Consider the following 14,357-nt stretch of genomic DNA (forward strand, 5'->3'; position numbering starts at 1 on the left):
GAGAAGAGAAGAGAAGAGAAGAGAAGAGAAGAGAAGAGAAGAGAAGAAGCACCACTTGTTTTTATCTACTCAAGTTCTAATAACTAAGGAAATGCCTTAATTATAAGGATAGGTTAACTGCATGGCATCATTATAAGGCTGATTTGGAGCTGGCTGATGAATTAACTTCATCCCTTACCTTCAGGTTTCTTTGATGTGGAACTTTAATTCAGACTTTCATCATTTTATAATGACTGACTCTGGAATTATTATAAGAATTCTTTTATATTTCTTTCTATCAAATAATAAGTTTCCGCTTTCAACTTTAACAAAGATTTCAGTTTCTAATGACATTCAAGTATCCAGCTGATACTAGCTAATTTAGCTAACTACAGTGTTAGTGTGGAGCAGACAGGGTAACTCAGGAGAAGTGGTATGCTAAAAGCAGCAGTTCTGATTGACAAGGCCTTGAGCTACCTCCTCATAATTTTTAATTTGTTCCCTATTTTGAGTTAAAAAATAATCCCTGAATATCATATAATTCCTCCTTCAAGCACAAATTACTCCATTTCATTAAAATCAAGTCCAAAAACATCGCTAAATTACTATGAAAGAAAACTCAAGTTCAGAGTGGGTAATAAACCCCCAGCCGGAAAACAGGTCTCCAGAAAAAAGAATGTTGCAAGGAAAGCTTCCCGCAGCCCTGCCGTCAGAGCACTGTGACTCAAGGCAAGCACCACTAATGCCCAAATGAAGGTGATGCAGACTGCCAGAGAGAACAGCAAACAGAAATGAGGAACTTTTTCACCCAGATGCAATATTTATATTAGTGCTGGCAGTATAGCAAGAGGCTCATGAAGTCCAGCATCAGGCCTACAGAGAAAAAGACTTCAGTTTGTAGGCACACCAGGTATATTGCCATATCCATGAGCAGTAAATCATCAGTTTTACCTGCAAGCACCACAAACTGAACTTTAAGAAGGCACTTCCAGATAGGAACAAACTATCCTGTTTATCCAGCTCAATATATCAGTGCAGACCTGCAGCATTTCTCCTGCTGAGTAAAAGTAAAGCCCTATTTACACAGAGATAACCCACACCATTATTATTAAGATTCAGCCCTGTGATCATTTCAGCTGTATAGGACAGGCTAGATGTATATTAGTGATCCAAACTATGTAACATTTAAAAATTTCAGCAAGGAGTTTATCGTTGCCTAGGAAAGATGAAGGACTGGTATCTATTTTTCCTCAATTCAGAAAAAGATACTAGTGGGTATACAATGCCTGTGGGGGATGAGAAAGCGTCTCTGTGAGCAAGAAATCTTCAGAATTGAACAGGAAATGCATCACTGTGGGAATCATCTTGAATTCCAATAGGCTGAAAGGCGCACAGCATGGTCTGATCCTAGTCCTGCCAGCTTAGGACAAAAGTTTCCTGGTGAGAGTCTCTTACCCAAGTTTTATTTCCAACACAAGCAAAAAGATGACAACAGTTCAGCCCCATGAATGGACAAACCACTTACACTTCATAGAAACAGGAAAAAAAAGGAAATAAAAAAATCCTCACTTCTTCCCAATGAGCAACAGTACTGACCCCAAACAGCAGTTTTGCTTTGGAGGTGGTTTTGATCCCACCTGCCCCAAGAGGACACCTCTTGCTGAGCCCTCTCAGCACCTCCCAGACCCAGATGGTGCCCAGCCACCCTGTGGGTTGCTCCCTTGCACCCACCTGGTGCTTAACCCTGCGGGGCCCCACCACAGACCACTACCCCTGTTTGGGAGTGCAGGGGCAGCAGGTTTCTACACAACACTGAAGCAGCCAAAAGGGCCTGTGTTAAATGAAGCAGCAGTAGGAAAACACTTTGGGCAGAAAAAAGGAAACAGCTGGTGGTGCCAAGGCACCAGGTAATTTGAAATAAAGCTGGCAGGAGGGAGAAGAAGGAAGCTGTGTCTGTGTGCAGCTCACAGCTGTGTGAGCTCTGCAGCCTGCTGCCTCCCTTAATCTCGGCTATTGCAGCTCTCCATGAAAGCAAAAAATCTACTTCTCCTAAACTCAGCCCTTAAAAACACTCTAACACCAAACCCCTGGATTTCTTCTATGAAAGAAGGCCTCAGAGCAAGTAAATTGGTAAGCCATGTGGCCTGCACTAGGAAAAGTTGAGAAAATAGGCAGAAAACAGCTGGAGGGAGAAGCAAGGGCTTTGCAGGCCATCCAAGTGATTTGAGGAGTCTCGTTGGATGTGTGGTTCATCCCCCCTGTGCTTAGTTTCCCATTGCAAGTTGGAGAGACAGCCCCTTTACTTATAAAGCTGGAAAGGGTATCATTACACACTATTCTGCTCTCTGCTGCCAGCCCAGCTACACATGCAAATATTTCATTTTTGGGGTGAGAATAAAATATAACCGCTGCTGACAGCAGAGCAACTTACTTATATATACAACCATGGATATATTTGTTCTTGCACTAAACACCTGTCAGTGATTCTTTCTAAAACTGCTTATTTTCAAGGAGTTTATTATGTTTAACCTAGTCCAAGATTGCTACTCTTAAAAAAATTAAAAATGACAATTGTGGTTTCTAATTTAAGAGGGACATGAAGACGATCAACAAACCTTCACTTCCTCTGGGCTTTAATGATGCTTCTTTTTCAATTTCCTCCAGATTTATATAAAATCGAAAAAGAACATAGGGGAATTTAATGCTGTGGGTGAACCCCGATGGCTTTTTGAAAGCCCTGATTGCTGCCCAAGAGTGACTGTCAGAGCTGACATGTTTCTGTAGCTTTGCGTAGTACTTCACAGGCAAAAAAAGAAATGAACATAAATTCCCTGTTTCCTGGGGATGTTAATCTTGAGCCTCACATCTAAATTATGCCAAAGACATATTTATAGGATTAAATTCTCTCATCAGCTAAACCAGTATAAATCTGGAGTAATTCCATGATCTGAAGATCCACTGCTAATAAACTAAATCCCCCCTAACCCAAGGAAATTAATACAACCAAAAAAAATTTAAGATAGAGTATTTATTTCTCAGCTAACTCAAGGATCAGTTCTTCATTCTTTCTCTCAGAGGTTGCTTTAGAAATACCCCAAGCAAAGCCAAAAAAATCACTTGTGGGCCAGGAACTTCTAATCCCTGCTCTCAAGGCTGCAAAACAGTGCTCACAACTCCTCTACTTTTCTCTCCAAATATTACTGTGATGGAGTTTGCTTGGGTTTTTTAATTAAAAAAAATTGAAATTTTAATTAAATAAACAACAGCTTATCCATCTTATTGGCTTTCTGTAGGACTCGGATGTCTTTGAGATACCAATGACCTCTTTGGTCCTATATAGGCATTCTCACCTATGAAACTGCAGCCAATACAGTTATTTTTCCCTTTCATGCTTGTTACGAGCTAAAACCTTTCTGCTATGGTGGGAGCAGCTGTACCATGTAGTTATCTGCAAAGCCAGGTAATTAGGTGGCAGCTTTTCTTCACTGCTTTGGAAATTCAGCTGTTGCACTATTCTTTCAGCTGAAGAAAACACTAGCACATACAAGGAGAAAAACATTTTTTAATTGCAATAAGCATAAAAGAATCATAACCTTTCCAAACAACTGTACTTCCCCCTGGTTCAGTCCTAAACTGTAAGGGCTTTAAGAGTGAACTAGCAAAGCCTCTGCATGCTATTAAGCATATGCAAGAGGGAGATGTGCTCATGTGCCATGACAAATTAACACCACCAGGACTTAATCAGGAGTGTAAGCACATGTTCAGGCTAGGCCGAAACCCCTTGTTAAATTCTACTGTGACTATAATGGACTGATTATTAAAATCCTTCTATTGAGAGTGATCATTAGAAGAATATGATAAAGTATTTGATTAAGAGAAAGTCCAAGTATGATGTACTTCTCTGATTCACAGGCAGCCGAGGGGAGCCATTTTCAATACCTTGTATATGAACTTAAAAGACCAAACTTTTCCTAATTAATTCTCTTGTATGGGGTCATAAATCCTGCCTTTCCATTCTCTTCTCCTTTAAAAAAAAAAAGGCTGGTCATTTAAAGTATCTATTTCTGTTCATTTACTCTAATTTTTTTCTGGTTTATCTACTGTTTTTTTGAGAAATTGCAATATTCTGGTTCTATATAAGACTTTTTCCTTAGTCAAGAACTGCAGTCTGTAATAACAGCAATCAAAGCAGTTCATTCTGACAAATGTATGTCAGGAAAGGACTGCTGTGACTTTGAAATATTGAAAGTGACTGATAACATAATGTGTGAAGCAGAATAAATGCATACAAATGGAAGTTTTAGCTGAGCAGTCCAAGTATGAACTAAATACAGTGTTAGAGCTCTGCCCTGAAAGCTCTCCATGCAGGTGGTTACAAGGGCAAACTACTAAACGCATTTTGTAAGAGTGTTCTATGAATAAAGTGGCAAACACAGTTTTTCCTCAGCCATGTCATTCTTTTGTCTGCTTGCACACCATGTTTGAGTAGAAAACCTGGGTCTGGAAAGGCACTTGGTTTCTGGAAAGTCATCAAAGTTATGATGGCTGGGATCAGGGCCCTGCTTTTCTTTGGGCTAACTTGACACAATTGGCACTAAAGCAGCATATAAACCACATTGTTGCACATTGTGCAACAAGTCTCCATTAAGCATATCCAACTGGTTCATGTCAGCAAATGCTTCTGTCTGTTTTGACGCTGCAAAAAACTACAGAGCCAAGGCGTGGTTGTTTGGAAGGTCGTTCTGAACCAAGTCTGTGATAGAAATTAAGTCTGTTAAACGTTTCAAGGGAAATGGGGATCAGATTGGCACAGCCTATTTAAAGCACACCTGCTCCCTATGTCTGGGTTTTGATGTGCTGCAACCTCATGCTCCTTGTTTTTTGCTTGTGCCAGGACAAGTTGCAGCAGCTGTGCTTCTCTGCCTGGGTAAGTCAGAGGCTCTGTAACTCCTGCAGCAGCAGGACAGCGGGATGTGTGCTCCAGATGCCTACGTGCCTGCTTCCCATGACTCAGACCTTTGGGGTTCTGGAATGTGATACAGCCCAGCTGGGCCATGTGGTAACTGAAGCACACAGCACAGAGGTTTTCCACAGCCATTTACTGTTTACTCCATGCCAGACAGAAAACTTGACTCAAGCGTCTCTGCCAGCACCAAGTCTTTGGGATTTGGACAAAGGTCAGTCTTTCAGACTTTGTGATATCTTATCACCAGACATTTTTTCCTCAAGGCTACTGAGGGCCCATATAATCAGAGAATAAAGGCTTCCCTACCCCATCTTCATCTTCCAACTAATCCAAACCTCTCTAACCACCACACTCAAACATAATGGTGACACTGTTGGGGAAACTGTCTGGCTCCTCCTCCCAGTTTTGTCCTGATTTCTCCGGGGAGCAACCTACCCCATGGGCTTGCTCTGAAACACAGCAGAAGGCTTCTCTGGGTAGTTTCCTTAGATTTTTCACTTTGTTAATCTCCTCTCTGCATGGAGCTGAGCAATAAGGAAGGCTCCATTTATTCACCCTCCATAATCACTGAGCAGCACTCAGCTCCTTAGTGTCTCTCCCTTCACTCCCTCTGTCACTGCACTGAGCTTCCTTCTTCCTTACATCCTACTTCAGCAAGGGAAGACAACTCTGCTAGAAAACCTGCTACCACTTTTGCTTGGCTCTACATTCTGGAGAGTTTTCACACACTCTTTTTTCCTTTCCCTACTTCTGAACTTGACTGAAGTCGTAAAGCAAGGCTAGCACCTTCTTTGCCTACTGACAATTCAAGGATGGGTGACAAATAGAATCACAGAATCACAGAATATGCTGAGTTGGAAGCGACCCACAAAGATCATCAAGTTCAACTCCTGGCCCTGCACAGAACCGTTCCCAAGAGTCACACCATGTGCCTGAGAGTATCATCCAAATGCTTGAACTCTGCCAGGCTTGGTACTGTGACCACTTCCATGAAGAGCAGTACCAGCCACCCTGTGGGTGAAGAAGCTTTTTCTAATATCCAACCTAAACCTCCCCTGACACAAATTCTGGCCATTCCCTCAGGTTCTGTGTTTTAGAGCAGAGGAAATTTCTGCAGGCTGAGGTACCTTCTGTTGCACTAGTTTTATACTGCTCCAGTTGTCATACCATCACGTTCACTATTCACCAGACTGTATTTCTGCTTTACAAATAAGCTTTATTTCCAGGCCTTTCATTTTTATCTGGAAAACAGGACTAGCTGAAAACAGGATGAGCTTTATGGTCCACCTAAAGGTTAATTACCTTTTAAGCCAACAAAAGGGGTTAGCAAAGATCTATTATTCTTTCCTCCTTTGCTACTCATCCTCATTTTAACTGAAATATGTTAGCCAGCATTTTGAGAACTTAGGTCAAGACTCAGGAATGGGGTAGGTGTGCTTAACATTTACTTGTGGTTATTATGGCTCTGTCATCATGACAGCTGCATGACTGGATCCCTCCTACTTCCAGGGAAATCTCTGCACTCATTTTCTACCTCACTTTAAAGGCAATGCTGCTGCTCAACAGAGTCAGAGTGAGTAGTTAAACCTGTTCCTCTCAAGACTGATGCACACAAATGTAAGAGAAGGCAGCTAGAAAAGAACAAATATACTAGGGACAGTGAGCATTAACAGCAAACCTAATCTCTTCTTTAGGAATTCATAAAAAAGCAAGTTCTTGGAGGGAAGCCACTTGATGAGACTTCTTTTAGCTTTACTGTCATCAGATTTATAACCAAGCAGTTTCAAATTCTGCAGCCATGCACTTACTCACTCCATAAAACTTTAAAACACACGAACAACTCGAGCTTACAATAAATGCGTTTTCCACATAGTTGGATGAGCAACACTGTTTCCACTGATTGTACTGTACATGTTGCTGGGTAATATCTGGCCATTTTACATGCCAAGTCTGAGGTGCCTAAGGCTAGAGAAGTAGATAGAAAGTAGTAAGAAATAGCTTGCAAAGTGATATCTACTGGTAGTTTAACACTTTACAATTAGACTGTTTTCTTTAGGGCGGTTCGTAGGTAATAATAGGGAATTAATATGAATAAACAGATGAACTGATTTGCCTTTCTGAAACTTTGAATGCAGTGTCCTTTCTGAAAGGGAGCATTGATTAGGAAAAAGAGAAGGCATGAAGCTTCCTTTTTCATGGCATTTCTTTTTTTACATGCAGCAACTCCTTCACCACAGCAATGCCTGGGATGCAGAGATGCCTTCCCATGGTGAAGCAGGTGGGCAGCTCTTTGGTTCTCATAGTTCTATGCTGTGTGAATGCAAGAAGATCTAATGCCTTTCCCCTATGATTTTCTTTCTCATGCTTCTTCTCAGTGCTGCTACTTCATGATTCCTTAACTTACCCCATCAATTAATATTACAGGATATTAAAAAAGCCCAGTAATCTGCTCACTGCCTTTATATGTTTTCATTGATTAATTTTCCATTATGTATATGCTATAAACTTCAGATCTGCTGGAGAATCCTTTAACCCATCTCATCGGTTTAATATCACAGCAGATTAAGAAGTTGCTAAAATCTTGTTTCTGTAGGTGTCTCCATCTTTTTCAGCTTTTAATCACGAATTTACTGTGAGACCTGCCAGCAACAGATGAACACCATCAGGAATCAATAAAAACATTTTTCCTGTTCTCACAACATGATGTGTGGGAGCCACAGTTTCTTTACAGTCCTACAGCCAGCAGCCTCTGCTAGGAAGCAAGACAGGAACGGATAATAAAGCCAGGAAAGAATTCTTATGACAGCAAAGGAATATTCAAAACCTGCAGCTCTGCATTAGGCAGTTAGTGGAGTAGGATGCAAAGGGACACCTGGTCCTTGGGAAAAGCTATTAGCAATGTGCTCATACGGGATTACAGAACACTGTCAGTGTGGATCACATGGTTGTGGGCTTGGTAGAAAAAAGAAAAGAGAATACTGGTGGGATGAAAGCTTTCTGTTAGGCTTTTTTATGAAGTAATGGATGCCATTTTTAAAAATCAGAATGAAGCTACATCTGTTCTTGTAATCCATTTGAGGTTACAGGTGTTCAGCCTGGATCCAGTGGCCTGGGATTGAGCTGGGAAGAATGTGATCACTCTGTAGCCCCACCGAAGCAGGGAGCTGGCTGAGCAGCACTTTCTCAAGGTGAGTGTCCTGGCATGAAGGGCAATTGCAATTTGTCTTTGAGGACCTGGGTCAGCAAAAACGGAGATGGACATATTTTGAGACCTATGGCCTGGTGCAATTCCCAGTTTAGCTCTGTGAGTCTAACACAGACAGCAAAAAATAAGGATAGACTGCGCTATCTAGGATGGTGTGGTACTAAAGTTTTTTTTGTTTAGTATCCTGGTTATCTGAGAAACTATTTTGTCATTATGTGCTACTCTGCAGTTAAGGCTTTTATTAACAATTACTATATCTGAATCAATTAAGACTGGGTTCTCGTGTCAGACTGCTCAGAAATCTGAAATTTTTTTGTTTTTCTTCCCCTTTAATGTAATTTTAGTTATATGAACTTGTGACATGATCTAAAGGCAGATTCTCAAAATTAAACTCTTCTATTTAAATTCAGGAGTGTTCTTCAAGTCCAATAATGCTCCCAATTTACAGTCTCTTAATTTTCTGGAATAATCAGAAAAAAAGTGCTGTGGGTAGAGATTTTACTAGTTTCTCTGACATTTTTCAGAATGTTATATATACAGCTCAGAATAGGATTTTGATTCTAAGCAAACTACTGAGACAAAGCAAAGTTGAGCTTTTACTAAGAACTATTCTGCAGATGATCACTGTATTTAATAATGAAAAATCCAATTAGACCATTATTGTCAGTCCCCTGCAGGGATAGGGTATAATCCAAACCTCTTATTTTCTCCGTAGCTGGTAAAAGATAAGTCAGAGAGTGAGGGGCACTTTATTGGGTTTTCATTAAAAGAAGATTAAAAAAAAAAAAAGAGAGGGGGGAAATCTTCTCAAAGAAAGGGGTACATGGTCCCAAGGACAGAGAAAAAGAAGCCAAAGCAGTCAGGAAGGAAGTTATTTTCCTTGTGCCAGAGTCTTTGGACACAAGTGACCTCCAAGACACAATGAAAATTTAAGGAGAGAGAATTAATAGCGAGGAGACAGGAAGAACACATATTTATGGCTCAGGGCAGGAACTTTCTAAGACTCAGGGTTTTGCTGATGAGATGTAAAAAGGACAGGAGAATATCCATACCATTTATTTAAAGCATATGGCTAATGAATTGCTTAGGGGCAGTCTGAAGCACCATGTGATGTCTCTGTTCTTTGCCTCCAAAGTTTTGGATGTCTGAAAGTGCAACACTTGCTACTAGTGAGGTGTCTTTAATCTGGCCATGAGGAAATAATTTCTTTTGCCCCCTAGGACAGAAAGATGTGACTGGCTTCTCTAGCAGCAGCACAAATTCTTTGTGACTTTTTGTGATGAATGTCAAATACAGTCTGAGGTTTCTGCATAAGCTATATGGTAGTCGTACCTTCCATACATTATGCCATCACATACCCCACGTCCCACAGTTGACCACCAGGAGGTATGCAACTGCTGCTGCTGCTTTTTTTGGCACATAGACCACTTGAAGTGTCAGTGAGCTTGTGCTTGGCTGAGATCGTGCACTTGCAGAAACACAACTGATGAACAAGTAGTAAGAGTCCCAATCTCTGAGGGAGATTTTTTTCCTTTTTTTTGGTGTATTATCACTGTTTCCTTCTATTTAAAAGTGAAGTCTTTGGGGCAGAACGCACATGGATACTCTTGGGATATGAGGATGCAAAATAACTAGGGCTTGATTTTTATGGTTTGGTTTTGGGTGTTGGCAGTTTCTAGTTACTTAAGTGAAAAGCTGGCTGCTGGCCTATGCTGAGCATGAAATTAGTGTTTCCTCTCCCTCTGCCTCTAGCGTGCTGTGTGGCCACTGTAGCGCAGCAGAAGAGAGTCAGCCAGCAGAGGAGGTGGGGACATGAACGGGATCCGAGTTCTTTGCTGCCACCCCTCCTTGACCTCCACCAAAAGCCAGCCACCAGCAGAGTGCCTGAGCCATTGCTGCAGCACTGTAGGAAGTGCAGACATCCTATGTAATACCCTCAAAAGCATTTGCAATTATATTTATACCTCCCAGGGGTGCAATGGAAGTTTTAAAGTTTAGGGCTGAAAAGAATTCTTAACAGGTGTCAAATTTAGTGTCAGTACAGAGTTCCTTGTGAACCAAACGACACACCCTTTTCAAGCTCTCCTAGAAAATTTGGCAGTTCCTATTATTACAGCCCCTGTCATCACCCTGAAAGAAAAAATCTGACATGCTGCCTGGAGGCTGCTGGTGCTCAGAAGGTTAAGTCTTTGTGGCAAAGAAAAGAGGACAGCAATCTACCTGAGCACACCAACTGGCTGCCTAGTGGCAGGGCCAGTTGTATTTGTTAATGTCTGCAACAACGTGAATGAAGTCATCAGGATGCTATGACAGGCCCATCTTTCAAATGTTAACCCTGATTATTTTCTATATTACTTGTGTTACAGACATACACCTATTTTCAGGATGGACTCGAAGCACCTGTTTTCAGAGAAAGCATTAGGCAGAGAATGGTCACAGGTGTTGTGTGGGGCCCCAGCTGGCCATTTTGCCATCCTCATACAGCAAAAATCCAATCTCATTCTGCAGTCAGACCACTCGCTGCTGCGCATGTCTTTGAGAACTTTCTTTTTCACATGCAAAAAACCCATCTCTTCTAGATCAGAACGAAGACCAGTTTCATTACAGTGCTTTTGGTTGGTTACCCTTCTCCTTCACTAAACTACACATGCACAAAATTCTTCCCTGAAGGCATATAGATAATGCACTTTGAACAATAAAACTTCTATCATCCAAAACATTTTGTTCATTCCCAAAATTTTAGATTTTCTTGAGTCTGAAAAGAATAATCCTGAACAGGGTTTCATCTCCTGTGGTATGTCTGGAATCAATTATTTAAAATCCCAGGAAAGGTACATGAAATTTCTAAGTGATATGCATTTTGCCACACTCTCCGCTAATATTTCACTGTAGCCAAACTTGCATTTGTAAGAATAACTCTGATTTTAAATTCAAATACATGAGAGTGTTCATGCTTCTCCCTTAAGGGTATAGTCAATATCTTATACCTGTAAAGTTATAAAAATAATATGAACTCAAGCAAGCAAGTGTACCTCAATGACAGCACACTCCTGTATAATACTTGCTTAATTGCATCAATTTAAAATCAAGTATATATTGAACCTTTTGTGTTAATGTAACTGTAGCCTACTATAAGCATTTTCACTTTCTGGTTCCTTGGTAATTGGAGCCTCGTTCCGTAGGACAGCATCCCGTGAAAATACACAGGCACAAGGTGGCAGCGGTGGTTTGAAGCTGGGAGCACGGGCTCTGCACTGTGCTTAGGGCACTGCAGCTTGTGTGCTTCTTCAGTGTGGTGGGTACCAGGCAATCAGGTGGTCCATCAGTCGCAGTCCCACATCCCAAACATGGCTATTAGGACCATCACTGCGGCTTTGGTTCCCACCAAGTTCTTGGTTGCTTCAGGCTTCTTTTAGCACCTCACAGACTGCCCGGGGTGTAAGGGAGCCTGCCATCACCATCAGTTGTGGGAGTAGATTATATCAGGGAATTTAATTTTTGCAATACCCTGGACGTGTTTTTAAGGCACCTCAGCATTTCAAACTGATCTCAGGCTTAATGCCTTTCTTAAGTAGCCTAACTGATGGATAAACTCCCATAGAGACTGAATACTTCACAGAGCAGGTGAATATTGTTGCAGTCCCCAAAGGCCACAGCATTTTACACGTGTTAATCCCCTGGAGAACAACATAGAGCACATCCCAAACATAGAGTGCTTTTGGAAATCCCAAATGCCTAAACCTTACCACAGTGTTACCTTGACTGCAACTCACACCCCGTAGCACTGGAGAGAAGGGGTGGGTGTTTACACCTCTCTATCTCTTTTCCCGTTTCTCTGGGAATCACCTGAATGTTCAGAAAAGGTACTGAAAAGCATTAAACTCGTGCCCATTCTTCCTGCACAGAGAACAAAATTTCCTGTAAGCCTGCCAGACCTTTCACAGCAGCACCCCAGGGATTGAACACTGTGCAGCTTATGAGTTTATATGAAATTTCATAAAAGATAAGACCTGTATTTTCACATAAATATATTTATTTTGGGAAAGATCAAGAAATACCAATATATTTTAAACCAGTTCCCTGCTGCATTAAAGAACGTGAAATATCCAGGAGAACATTTGCTAATCCTATACAATGAAATCTATTTCCCTCTCTATTTAGCATGCAGGCTGCAGCTGCTGAAGGTTGTTCAGCCTTTTCATTAGAAAGAAAAGTAAGGATGATGTGTAATAACCACATGGAAGTAAATTTAAGGAGCAGTGTGGAAGGGTGTTTAGAACAAAAAGGTTGTAAGCTACCTTGTAAGCATGAGTTCTCCTTTATATGATTGTTATATGGTGTTTCACTGTTTCAAACTGTAAATTTATATTTATGGACATAATTAGAAGTGATATATAATATGCCCTCATAATACAGAAATAAAAATATAAGCACAGCAGCACATACATTTGCAGAATATATATCTATAAATTCTCCAGTAGATAGTATACTCAAAGCAAATTCCAGTTTCTCTGTGCAACTATTAGTCTTGCTAATGTAATGAGTTACCTTCTCACCAGTGCTAAGTTCTGCCTATCCTTCCAGATCCTCCTATAGTCCAATATATGACAAATAACCCCTTTCTTCATCTACCAGAACTCTGATAACTATAGGAGGAAATTGAAAATGAGTGCCTATGATTCCTGAGTCCACCAGGGGACAACATATGACCTCGGGAATTCATTTAAGTCTCCTGATGCTATAGATTCCCTAAGCATTAAATGGAAATGGCATTTACTTTCCACTGAGAGGTGTTAATAGTTAAATATTGCTTCAAAGATCTTCAGATAAAAAGACCTATATATGTGCAAATTTTTATGCTTCTTCCTGCTTTCCTATAGCTTCAAGATATAATAATACACTGAAAAGCTGAAATTTTCTTATGAAATAAAATTGTACTTGGAAATGTCAGGCCTGCACAGACCAATGATCCAGAAGCTGCTAAAGGCAGTGTATCAGAAGTTGTAATCCAGCCTCTCCAGGAACTGAATACTGCGATGAAGAAGATACTTACCAGAACCAGCCATAACCATTTTCCCCATATACCAAGAACTACAACCAGTATATAAAAATGACAGGAGCAGTCTCTGAGGATCAGTTCGAATACATCCACCCTGACTTGGAGAACAGCAGTGGTGGCCATGAAGAATGCTCATCTGTATGGGCTTGAGCCATGACATGTCATGCCACTTCGCAGTTTCACTGTATTTAGTATTAAAGACAAAGACTATAAAACTCCCCAGTGTCTCCAAATTTTTGTACTCAAGCTTACGTGGATAATGCTGTGAAGAGGATGACTTAACACCTTGACAAGCACCTGAGATCTATAACAGCTGAAAGCATTTCTTAGAAAGATTACACAAAGAAATTTTACTCCTTTATTTTGTGTGGAGACCCCAAACAGTTCAATGCCATAGATTTTAAGTAAAGCCAGCCTGATCATAGCTGGAATATGAAAGTATTACAGTATTCAGTAAATATTGGCCTCTAATGCTCATTGTAAGATACAAAGCATACATATGTTTGATTGAAATTAAACTTTTGTTGATCCTGTGGACTTTTTTATTATGTTATTGCTATACTAGCACAAAATTCAGCCATATTGCTCCCAGCATAGAACAGATTCAAAGAATTCACATCTTCTCTGTTCATGCAGCATGTGTAAGCAGAGAGTGATTCCTCTGAATCTGCATACTGTTACTTACTGGCTACTTTTCCCCCTACTTCACTCTATAGACTGAAGACAAAAGCAATAGTCCAAAGGAAGCTTATTTGTGTCTTTACATGACAACCACACAGAAGAAATTCTATCACAGCAGTTGTAAAATTTAGTTACATGCATCTAATGCAAACCAATATAAACCAGGTTGAGAGACCAGATTCAGAATGAAAAAGGCTCATGAGATTAGCCCATGTCTTCTCCTAAACTCCAGACTGCAGATACTACACTTTTAAAAAGTCTGCTTGTTTTTTCATATTTCACACACATCCTGATTTAGGAATCAATACTAGAGTGAAGCACAAATACTGCAAAGGCACAATACGTACAATGAATTTAGTATTTCTGGTCCTAATAGAAACACAGTACCAGTATCATCTCTGGAGATGTCACTTTTGTAGCCCAACAGATTGATTAGTGTTGGGATAAGCATTTATGCTTTTGGGTAC

General features: G+C 40.6%; 1 protein-coding gene across 2 annotated transcripts in view; it reads right to left on the reverse strand.

Moving 5' to 3' along the window:
• The window catches only part of GRID2 (glutamate ionotropic receptor delta type subunit 2), a 700,412-nt gene that overhangs the window by 54,092 nt on the left and 631,963 nt on the right, over nt 1-14,357 (reverse strand). The window lies entirely within an intron of this gene.

This window comes from Neopelma chrysocephalum, unplaced genomic scaffold (assembly GCF_003984885.1).
Source record: "Neopelma chrysocephalum unplaced genomic scaffold, ASM398488v2 Primary Assembly neopelma1_382, whole genome shotgun sequence".
NCBI lineage: Eukaryota > Metazoa > Chordata > Aves > Passeriformes > Pipridae > Neopelma > Neopelma chrysocephalum.